Source organism: Rhea americana, unplaced genomic scaffold, assembly GCF_003343005.1.
Source record: "Rhea americana isolate MKP2758 unplaced genomic scaffold, rheAme1 scaffold_202, whole genome shotgun sequence".
Classification (NCBI taxonomy): Eukaryota; Metazoa; Chordata; class Aves; order Rheiformes; family Rheidae; genus Rhea; species Rhea americana.
The window spans coordinates 352,119-364,547 of NW_028186173.1; the positions used below are offsets into that span (position 1 = coordinate 352,119).

Genomic DNA, 12,429 nt, shown 5'->3' on the forward strand with positions numbered 1-12,429 from the left:
GAACTTGCGTGGTTCAGTCCACGTGCAACATATGAGCTGGTGCCAGCTGCTGGTGCCACCTGCTTTCCTTCTCCTGCCTTCACTGGGGATGTCCCCAGAGCTGCGCCACAGCTGCTGGAGCTGCAAACGTGGCCTGGGCAGTTAGCTTACACCTTAAGGGTTACACCTTAGAATAGCTGAATTCATAGTGTTCTCTGGAATTATTTCCAACTTTAGAGATGTTTTGTCTGTCCAAGTCACATTAGCTGCTCAGACTTTTTTTAAAAAACAATAAGGAATGGTGTCTTTTTTCACCTATTGCTTTTCTATAATAGCTTTGGCAGAAAACAATGACCTGGAATTTCTACATGGAAAGGTGAATAACAAACAGGGGAATATAAAGTAGTTAAATTGAAACTGTGCAGCAATAGCAGCCCATGTTAAATCATCCTTAAGATGTTATATTTTACTAACGGTGTAACTAAAACGTAGCATTCTTTTGGCACAGAGAATTCCTGCAATAGGCCTCCTGTCTGTTTTCTTGCTTTCTAAAGGAGTGTGTATCTAGATCCCACTGTTTAATCTTTCTAATTGCAAGGGGCAATTAGATGGATGCAAGGATGCTGCATGGATGGATGGAAGGGCCAAGTCTACTGGACTCCTTAGCGCTGATGCCCATTAGGATTACTGGGAAGGATTGGGAAGTTAGGAGCAGGAACACAGCAAGATAAATCAGGAGCCACCTAAACTGGGTCTTTAAAAAATGCTAGAGAGAGAGAGAATCAAAGCCTCAGCCAAGTGAAGTATTAACAAATGTTTCAGACTTACAGATAGGAATGTAAGCGGCAAGTAACAAGGTGGGGAGGTACCACTGTCAGTTGAACCCTTTTGCCTGCTAGTTAAAACTATATTGTGGAAAATGAGAGCTTTGGATGCAAGTACTTCTCCTACTTGATAAAACCTTCACATCTTGCCTTTTAGAAGGATGCCTGCTTGCCTTTGAACCTCAAGCTATTATGTGAGGTGGATTGCAAACTCACCTATTGAGAGAATTATCCTTAGATGGTCAATAAGAATTAATTTGAGCCAGGTCAGAAATCACATGCACGTTGAATAATCAAGTACCTGCAGACTCGTTTTCTATTTTCCTGCCTAATGTAGTCTTGAAGTAAAGCACTCCCAGCAGAAAGGTTGTAGAGAATCCTGCTGTAGAAGACCTTATCTACTGGGAATTTTAATGACAGATAAAAGTCCAGTGCCTATCGTTTGTTTTACATGAATGCCATAGCCATTCATCTACTGGATCTCTCTCCTCCTTTTAAGGTAGCCCCATACCAGCCTTGGCTATTTGTGTAAACCCAGCAGGCAAACCTGTTTGTGCGTATGTTATCGGATAAACAGGAGGTAAACTCTTAGCTGCTCAGCCGTCAAACTCTGTTCACTAAGGCAGCAGTTACAGTCAGCCACAACTGTTTAGGTACCTTGAATAATTTTCTGGTAAACTTCAGGAGCCTCGGTGGCGCTAGGTTTAGGTTTAAACAGCAGATGAATAGTTGGTGGAAAAAATGCATTATAAAATTATGGACCACGTATCTAAGCAGTATAGTATTGTGCCTTCAAGATGTTCACACTTGCCTTTGTAGAAACATTTTCTGAAAGATGAGCTTGCTTTTTCATGTTCTTTTCTACACGTTTCGTACAAACAAAAATAAAATCTCACCCAGATAGCTGCATAAAAAGGAACAATACTTTCAGTCTCTTGCAATTTTAAGTTCTGTAAAATGCCTCCTAGTAAAATCCTTTTCCTTGCTTTTTGTTAAGAGTTCCTCAGACAGGCAGACAGTTCCTGGGCGATGTACAAGTCAGCGAGACAGATGAGAGGCTACTGGAGCGGACAGAGAGGAACGGGGACAAAGCCAGGGCCTCCTCAGGGAAGCATCAGCAGACAAATCTCCACAATTTCAAATTCTTACATTTGTCTGTCTGCAAAACAACTGGAGGAATTTCAATTTAAATATTRTTTTAAGAGTATGCTTACTCTATATTGGAAAAGTTATCAGTAGAGTTTTACTTTTTTGTAGCAAAGTAAGACTATCCGGGGCATTAGGCTGTTACATGATGCAGTTTCAGCTGATCAGAAAAGTTTAGCAGAAGGTTTCAGACAAGCAGGACTGACTAATTTAAGGTCAGTTTTGTAAAAGGTCTTCGATAAACTCAACATTGTTCTAAGCACATCTGCAAGATGAAAAGGAAGATATTTTGTGGGATATAGAGCCTATGAAGTGCTGACAAGTTTAATGCCTAGTAGGAACAGGATTTTCAAGTCAGATAAATATCTGAGATAAGAACTCAAATTACACTCAGATGTAAATAGCAGCAAAGACAAAATGCAAATATTGTAATAGCAAAGACAATAAAAGTAACAATAAGGATTATGAATTGATTCTAGGCCCCCAAAATTGTTAGAYGTAATCAACAGTATAGGAGGTAAAGTTGTATATAAATAAAATACTCATTGTCTTCATTGCCTTTTGGAAGTTTAACATATTTGGATCAATAAAATATGGATTGTAGTTTATATTTAATGGTAGAGAAGCTACAAAAATCCTAAAATAATAATCTTTTTAAATTAAGTTGTGAATCTACTGTACATGACAATGTATTATGGTTGTAAAGATCAAACAGTTCATACTAAATAGCAGTCTTATGCTGTTATATTGTAGCAGATGTTTATTATGTTGTTCTTTAGTTTCAACACTTGCTGAACCAGCATAAGGAAGCTGTGTAACTTTAATATTAGATTCTTTTAAAAAGTCAGTATCCATCAAAAGCAGTGATATGAATGGTGCTTTATGTCACCTTCACTTTCATTTTTTTAAAAATAATATCACAGTGACATAATTTTCTCAATTATGAATATATGGAATGGCAGGTCACATCCATTCACAAAGATGAACAGTATAAACGACATTGGAGAGTATCATGTTGGTTATATGCCAGAAACTAAGTTTGTAAAATTAACATTGCTTATTTGTTTAAATCTGCATTTGCAAATGCTAAAATTAATTTCTTCATTTAGTGACAAAGTTGCTAAGCAAGTATGTACTCTGTATACAAGCATACTCTGTGCTTAAGATCCCTAGGAGAGAGCTACAGCTCCTCTCTGTACTCTCRCTGGTAATAAAACCTGCAGTGAATCCTGTGAACTGCAACTCCAGTAAGCTTTTTTTGAAAGGGGAGAAAAAACCCTGTATATCCTCCCATGTGCACACACCCCAAAAGCTCAGCCCCCAGACACTGGAAAGCAGGCATGCAGAATTAGCTGTCCTACTGTGGCATGCATTGATGTTAAGGATTCGATGTTCTCTTGCTAAGCAAGTAAATCCTTTGATGTTAAGGTTTAGGAGATGAACCAGCCACTCCAGTGTCTCAAAACAACCTCCTACTGCGTGTGTGCGTGCGTGTATAAAAACAGATTGTCTACAGGTAGCTGGCCTATCTGTACTAGAAAGTTTGTCAGAACAAACGAACAGTCCCATTTGCTTCAGCTGTTCCAATACTACCAGCGTAGCAAGCCTGGGAACTCCTCCAGGTGCGCAGACAACCCSTCGCAACCCCTTTGGGGATATCATGTCGGTTGGGCAGTCTCCAGCAACAGTCTGAAGGGTAGATGCTTGTCCAACTTCAGCTACTACTTTGTTATGTTTTCATCGTTCTGCTCTAGCAGGGCTGTAGTTTAAGAGTCAGCACACTCTGCTCATAAGAAAGAGGTCTTCAGGGGCTCATGACACAACAYTCCGACGGGTTTAAAATAGAGAAAAAGTGCAAGAATCTGCCCAGTTTTAGTTTTCCTCTGCTTGTTTGTTCTTGGTTGTGTAAGAACTTTAGGCAAAGCTTGACAGACCTGTTACTGGTGTTAGCAAGAAATCGTTGGGAACTCAACTTGGTGCGAGTGTCCTCGGGGGAGGGTATGCAAGCACAAATTACAGGGAGTATTCCATTTCCTTCTGTTCTTGAAGTATTTTCTGCTTCAGCAATGCCCAGCGGGACAAATGTTATGAAAACTCTAAAGCTGCTACTTAATTATGGTGCCATGAGATAGTACATTTAAGTTTAGATCACTTACTACCAAATTAAAAAAAAATGTGGTCACAATGTAGACTGCTGAACTAGTACAAACTCTGCTCATTGAAGAATTTGTTGAAGCAGAMAGTGTTACAGCAGGCTTTATTCCATACTGGTATCATCTGTTCTCCTACAACTGGGATAAACACAGCATCATGTGCTCTGCTATTTTGACAGAAACAAAAATACACCAATGCCGGTTCTTGATACAATTCACATTACCAGGTGACCGTGCACTGGCCTACATTAGCAAATAAAGAACCAGGGCTTTATTCTATCAATTCAACACCTTGGGCTGCTGCTCAGAACAGAGTTTCCAACAGGAACATGCCCAAACAGGTTAGTATTTTTGTTTGCATCATTTTGAAAATGAAATTGCAAGGTGGAGTTTGAGTGTAATATTTTTAATCCTATTCTGTAGATGAGAATCTTGGTGGCATGGAGGGAGAAGATTTTAATGAGTAAAATAAATCAAGAAGTGTTTTTCTTTCCGCTACCACTTAGTCCTTTGTTTCCTTCTTTGCCTTTTGGATGTTTTCCTTGCTTAGTTCATAGTTGAGCTCTAGAGACGTTTGCTGCTGCCGAACAAAATGAAAAGCTGAAATAACATCGTTGTGACAAGCAGACATAAAGGAGCCAGTCCCTGCCAAAGGACTGCTGCACGCAAACAGAGCAGCTTAACAGACCTGCTTATAAGGCAACTATTGCAAGAGGCACCAGACAATTCAGGCAACCACAACAAACATCAAGTGGGTTTACACTGGAGAGACACGGAAAGGGTAGAAATAAAGAAAAATCACAAACATACCCAAGTGTAAGAGTTCCTAAGTCAGTCTTCAGTCTGACGTCAAGATTTCTTAACGCTGACAAACACTTTCAATATATGTGTATGTAGTCTTCTACTATAATGAAATATAAATGTATCTGTTGTCTGCTTACCTACTTAGTTTTTTCCCAGCTGTATAATGCAAAATACTGCATTACTTACCTGCATTTGTGCTGACATTTTTGAAATAAATTGTCTTGACAAATAGTCTGATAATCAACCTAAGATACTATGTTTCCCTTTTCTGTTCCTACATGGTAAAAAAAACTATATATACACTGACAAGCTACTAGGAGCAAGTGCAAGACATTATTACTTTAGCTTATATATTTATTACTTTAATTAAAACATACAATTGAATTCTGATCTGAAAGCATTAAATAGAAAACAATTTTTTTTAACAAACCTAGAGATCACCTGGGTACTGTTAAAAGAATTGTAGGTAGAAYTGCAGCTTAAGCTCAGCTGCCCCCATGTTCACAGTATTTTCATGGCCTGTCTTGCTTTCCCGATTATAAATWAGGAAAGTAACTACATAGCACACAGAGACGGCAATAATACTTCTACAAGTAACATAATTAGTACCTTCAGTTTGTCACAAATCTCAGTTCGTAAGTTGTAAGTTTGCTGCTTAGCAAGAACCTCCTATTCTCTTTAAGGAGAGGGTATTCYGGGAGCGTAATATCTATGACAGAAACATAAAAGAAAATTCCAGTCTGGGTGGGAACAAAGTTAGATTTATGTTACCCTGTACACACCTGCTGCTGACCTATTGTGTGTTGCAATGATACAGAACACTGACTGTCGTTCCCGTATTAATTTTTTTGCTACTTCATCCCCCGCCAGCTGAAGTCTGCAGYCCACTCTAGCTAGCATAGGCATAAAAAGCACGGGCTTTGAAACAGGGATGATTACAGGATGCCCAGCATGTTCATTACAAATAGTGCAATCTCAAGAGCTCATGTTCCAGGGACTTTTCAACAAGTAGGATATAAAAGGAGGCAAAAGAGGGAGAATGAGGATTTTAGGACAAAATCAGAGACATCATTTTCAGTTGAAAAACTGAATAAAATCCCTGCTTAAAAAATTTAGTTTACTGTTTTGCACATGGTTTGCATACCTTTACCAGTTTAACTGGTAGGATAAAAATAATTTCTTAAATCCAAGAAAATGAGAATTTTATTTTAAACTTTCATGGACGTAAATCCCCACATTTTTAATAAATCAACTGCATTGTTCACATATTGATGATGAACCAGTCAAGTAATTCATTGCATTTAAATAACTGAGGCAAATTAAATAAAAAAATCATTCTATAAATACATACATCCAAGCTTAGAGAAGCAGYTTATAGTCATATAGCATTGTGCAAAACCTTTTGTGTTCATGTCTCTCCTGTCAGCAAAGCTATAGCAAACAAGAACAAATGTATGCCATATAATTTTGCAAGATGAAAACTCTCCATATCCAAGCAGTTCTCCATGGAATAATAAAATCTGCATCACGGCTGTTTCCATACCAAGCCCATCTTTGTAACTCCAGCCAGTTTTTTAAATTCACATCTCTTTAAAAAGCAGTCTGTCAAAATATTTTGCTGTCATAGATTCCCAACACACAGAAGAAAACTAAGCTACTATAGAATAAAACAGCATTTGCAAACACCTGAACCTCTTTCTTAAAAAAAAAAAAAAAAAAAAAAGTCTTAAGAAAAATACTTCTTGGATCCAGTGTCATGATGCCAATATTATTTCATGATACAAACAGTATTTTCAGGTTGATTTCCAAGAAGTGTAGGAAGAACTGAAAAGCCACGCTAATATGGGCAGGGATAAAGAGGTAAGCAGTGTATATTATCAGAACTAACACAGCAATGTTAAAACTGTAGAAGAGCAGTTTCTCCCAGGGCTCCATGAGRCAGCTGCAGGTGATTAGTTCATACTGGCAGTACAGCCAATAGAGATAGTTCTTCATGCTCTTAATATCCACCTTCATCTTTGAGCAGCTTCTGAGGCCTTTCCTGTTACAATAAAGGATAGTCAGTAGAAAGATAAGTCTTATTAAAAAAAAAAACTTATTTAAAAAAAAGTATGAAAACATTATATTGACATGCAAAAAGATCATGACTTGCACAATTCTCTGTAATAAATGTTTTATTTAACTGAAGAAGCTAAAATAGATGTATGGCAYTCACTCTGTTTATACTGACCATTTTCAGTAAATGATGTTTTAAAAACACAGAAGAGCTAAAATCGCAGGACTGCAATTGTGGAAGAATGAGTCATTCTTTTACCCCTTCCCATAAAAGGCTTCATCTGTACACCTTTTCTTTTCCTACCTTCAGTTCTGAATAAGACAGTCAAATTTAGACCACCATATCATGGGTGATTTACCAAGGAAACTCTGTAATACTACTTTTTCCAGAAAACTGTGAGCTAGTCATCATTGCCATTCCATTCTCCTACCCACTCTATTTTTTAACCTTGGCTTGTTCTGGATTATTTCACACAGTGTTTATCCTCTCCGTCACCATTCCTATAAACCTCACAATGTAATTTGGCTAGATGTCTGATTTTGACTACTCCAGACTGAATTTCGTGTCTTATGCTTCAGTTGTTGCTGGAATCCAGATGGAAAGAGTTCAGAGTAAAACACATACAGAAATACAACAGAGTGAAACTATATATTGATTATACAGTTCCTTCTGCAACAGATTAATGTGATCTGTTGCAAGAATAAGAAATACATATTTATTATAAAGCTTCGTATTCAAATTAATGCTAAAAATTATATGTTACATTGCATAGTTACCAGAAGAATAAAAAAACCCAGAGAACTAAATGAAAAACAAGACTATTTCAGTCACTGTTGCTTTCAGTCATTCAGTAAGCAGGGGATGCATTTTATAAAGACGACAAAAATGACAATCTCCCCCTTTCTGTGTTAACTGCAATGTTAGAACTTTTGGTAGTGTCAAGATCTGTGGAGAAATCTTAGGCCATAGAAATAAAAGACAACTTAATAGAATTTAATGAAGTGGGATTTCATCCTAACTAAAGCTACTTCTTCAAGGTTTTAAAGAACTTTATCCTCAGCTTTTCCATTTTACAAAACATGCCTTTCCCATCCTTCTTCTGCCTGACAAGACAGCACTTAACTAAGCTTCTATAGTTAAGTACTATCATTAACTATTTCTAGTAGTAATATTATTATTATACCATTCTCCTTTCTGGATATTATATGCAGCTTTTACAAAACCCAGACTACACTTAAGCCAAACTATTTTGAGAAAAAATGTTTCTTGCAAATATTTCACAGCTAATATAAGAAAGGAACTTACCTTTTCACTTCTCCCTGACGACCAAATGTCTAGATGAAAGCTATGTCCTGACACTCCTGCCTTTTGCAGCTGAACAGCTCCCCTATACATGGAGAAGCAGCAACAATTAGCTTTGATCCTCAATTACARTGTGGCCTCTATTCCCCACCCTTCATCATTCTATTGCTAGAAATCCTCTGGCCAGAGGCATTATGCCACAACGACACTCACTGATCGGCTTGGTACCAAGCTCTCAAGATAGCATTAATTTGATAATTTGTATGGACTCTAAAGTTGAAGCATTACAGGCAGGRAGGAACACATGAGGCTGAAATACTATTTATATTTAGGAGCAGCAGCAAAATTTTTTTATAGTTAGTGCCCTCCCYAATTCTCAAACTACATAGATCTACTTCTGTAGGACTTCACAATGCAGGTTGCTGAAGTTCCTTCAACATGCAATTTAACGTCCAATGCAAAACATGGCGTCAGAGCTATGTAGCCACAAAAATGCAGCTCAATTACTGTGTCACAAGAGAGTCTCAGACGAAGCCACTACCTCCTGCAACCTCTGATTAACATCAAATAGTTCTCTCTGTGGCTGTTATCTCTCAGCCCCATACACACACTTCAGTTATCCTGATCCAGGAACATACTGGAGAAAACATGTGGACAAGATTGTGTGAGGAAAAGATGKTGAGTTTTCCTTAAAAATACTACAAAATAAACCAAACCTCAGTAAGTGCTTGAGGCATTTTAATTATCTAATTGGACAAGTAAAGTAGGATCACAGAATCATAGAACCAGTAAGGTTGGAAGGGACCTCTGGAGATCATCTAGTCCAACCTCCCTGCTCAGCAGGGTCACCTAAAGCATGTTAGRCAGGGGTAGAAATCTATGGTAGAAATCTATGTAATACATGTTGTAAACTATCTGCCTGCAGTCAAACCATTTCCAGATATGAATCAGCTTCACTTTGGGAGAATATGCCACAAGCAATGTCTAAGGCATGTTAGCCTCGCCTTCTTTTCTCCCTTCTTTGCCAAATGCAGYTGAGCTGATCTATTACTAAATCCTGACTTACTCCTTCAACATTTTTCTCTGTTGTTGTTTTCAACAAAACCCAGCTTTTTGTTCCAAAAGTGTCCACTTCGCATAGAAAAGTCGGAAATGATAAACCACTGCTTCTGGTAGCAGTAGTTAATACACCCCAGGCCCTAACTTTTTCTTCTAGAGCCTGGGGTCTGCCACAGGAGCACCTCTCCCATGCTGGACAGACTACTACGGAGTTTATAACCTAGGCCTGGGCCTCTCCAAAAGCAGAGAATGGACTCATAAAATGTGAAATAGAATTGCCCTGAAATACTGCTGTAAGATTCTTATCTCACAATTTTATCTCAAGAATTTCTGTTCTCAGCCAGATTTTTCCAGGTATGTATTTCAATAGAGTATCTAGGGGAAGGGAGGGGAAGTTCTTCAGAGTTTTYTTCATGAAAATGTCAGTGAAAAATTACACTGAAACAATACTGCTGTTTTTATACACAGGAGAAACAAAACTTCTTGATTACCATAGTGCCTACACTCCTGGCAGGCCAGCATCCCTCTCTGCTTTAGTTACCTTCCCTGCTAGGTGCATCAGCCTCTTCTGAATCCTTTAGCAAGATGCACTGGCAGAGCTGAGAAGAACATGGAGTAACTGAGCAACCCAAGGCAGGGCTGTCACCTCAGCGCAAAAAGGATTTGTGCAAAAGCCAGGAAAAATGATTCAGATACTTCTGCCATTTTCAACTGCAAAATAGTGAATCCCCAGAGATGAAACACTGTAGGAAGTAAGACAAGTCTGGATTTGCTTGAGTCTTAACAGCTTCAAAAACATTTCAGTTTTCACCYGACAATTGGAAGCACTCGTGAAAGGGAGAGGTAGTAGTGCAGAAGGACAGGCTATTTCACAGAAATAAAATGTTAGGGTGAGCAGCAGCCATGGCACATGATGCTGTGGGGTCCTCCCCAGGGCCTTCTCTCCTCCCTGCTTCCTGAGCAGTCTCTCCTGCTGCCTTTCCCAGCTTCTGCCCAAGAGGAAGTAAGAACTCATGAATACCTTTCACAGTTCATARCCATAGGTGTATAGCTTCACTCAGAATACAAAATTTGCCTGAAATGTCTACTAGTTAAGCCAATTTTGACCTATGTGCTTTAAGACACTTCTTCCCCCTGAGAGAAGAAATAGAAGTAATTTTCAAGATCCTCCCCCTCCCTCCCCCAAAAAAGGAAAAATAGACAAAAACATACTACTATATTTGGAAAAAAACAGTGATAAATGACTGCAGATGCTGGCAGAAAATATTCYGTTGCAAAGATTATACTGTACTTTTGGTGAAGCTCTGAAGAGAAGGAAAGAGATTTTCCTGGAGAGCACACTGTCCCAGACTGACTGGTTCCTGTCCCTTTGACAGTATCAGTCACTGTTTCTAAACTGTGCAGATCTTCGGCTGTAGCTCTTTCACAAAATTATAAATCTGGAATCAAAACCTATCTGTGCTCCAAAAAAAGCTTGCACTGACTCATGGTATTGCATCAACACAAATTTACATAAATCTGGTAAAGGGGAGTGTGAGAAGCGCAGTGTAAAGCTTTGAAAGCTTTATTACTCCTTGAGTGTCATACATAATTAGCCTTGCATCTCCATAATTAGCAGCATCCAGACCTGAGATTACTTAATTGAGTGGTCACTTCAGCTGCTGATGAAACAGAAATTGGTAATGTGTATCTGAGTTGCAGAATACTGGACTCTGTCTCCCTTAGCCTTGTATCCTGCCATGTCCTGTTAAACACACAGGGYTGTCCCCTCCCCAATCCTACTTACTTCTTTCTCAGATTATATCAGTTCCTGAAAGGCGACTACACATGTACTGCAAGACAGACGGCGAGGAAAACATCCAGGCAACTTCTGAACAAGCTTATTCTTCAACTGCCATATTGTCTTTCTGGACATTTTCAGGCCTTATAACTGTGTTGCCCAGGTTCGGGCATATGCGGATACGTAACTAAATTTCAAATCCTCTTTWTATAGCTTCTCATGGTGGTTTCCAGTCTAGCAAATTGAAACACAAGCATGTAAAAGGTCATACACTGACATACAAGTGATTGATTCTAGCATRCGAAAAATGAATTAAAAAGCAAACCAGAAACACATTCAAACAATCACTTCACTGAGGGAAATCATCAGAATGTTTCCCCCCTCCCGCTTTTTTTTTTGATTGTTTTTTGTTTTTTKTTTTTTTTTTTTTAAGTCCAGTAAGATTCCCAGTATGGAAAATCAATGACTTCTTGTATATACAGAATTTCGTAGAACAGCTCCATAAGGAGAAACAACGAAGCTTTGTTCCCTATTATCCAGTGCCTAATAATGGYGCCCTCTGATGTCTAATAACATGTAAACCTATACGGAAGCATTTGTTCTGTGTTTGGCATTCATAATGGCTGTCTTCCATATGGCTTCTTTGCTGTCTARTAAGAGCTATGTAAAAATGCCACTTTTCCTTCAGTGAGGATCATCTCTCATCCCCTCTCTTTTGACAAAATTTATAAACCTTTAAGAGCAGTATTTTGTTTTCAAATTTAAATGAAATTGGTCATGGGTTAAAAAATAAGGTACGTGGGAGAGATACATAAGCCTCATTTCCTCAGATCAGACTAAAAATGCCTGAAATCTCCCTTCTTCACACATGCACACTATGCTAAATCATTTATCTGTGTACTTAAAATTAAGACCTTGGAAGATAACTGAAGCAGAAAGTTAAGGTGATCAAGTTAAGGAGGATAATTTTCTCTCTCATCCACTCCATCTATCCATAAAACAAAAGACAGACAAGTTTGTTTTGTCACAGAAGTATACTAGAGTTTGTTCCTTTTCGGCTGTAGCACAATTTGGAAATTGTATTCTTCAAAAACTAGCTTTGGGCTTCTTCCTTATGTCCCTCATATTGCAGACTCCCACAAAAAATGGAGCAAATGAATTATTAACATACTGGGGAGGCAGCATTCTGCAGCTCATGGAGACAGTCAGCATTCACATGGGAATTACTATGAAATCTTGTGGCTGCAGCTTTAAGTCCATAATGTTGTTCTGCTGGTCCCTGGCAACCTTTGCCTGCCCTCTCCCTTGTGCTGGCTCTAGCTCCAG

The 12,429-nt window shown here is 38.5% G+C and overlaps 1 pseudogene across 1 annotated transcript; it reads right to left on the reverse strand.

Moving 5' to 3' along the window:
- Positions 1-6,586: 6,586 nt before the first annotated feature.
- LOC146596347 (serine palmitoyltransferase small subunit B-like) lies at positions 6,587-8,345 on the reverse strand (annotated as a pseudogene). The gene is made up of 2 exons (XR_014895757.1): positions 8,268-8,345; positions 6,587-6,947 (listed from the first exon to the last, which is right to left on the reverse strand). The product of XR_014895757.1 is annotated as a serine palmitoyltransferase small subunit B-like (transcript).
- Positions 8,346-12,429: the final 4,084 nt, after the last annotated feature.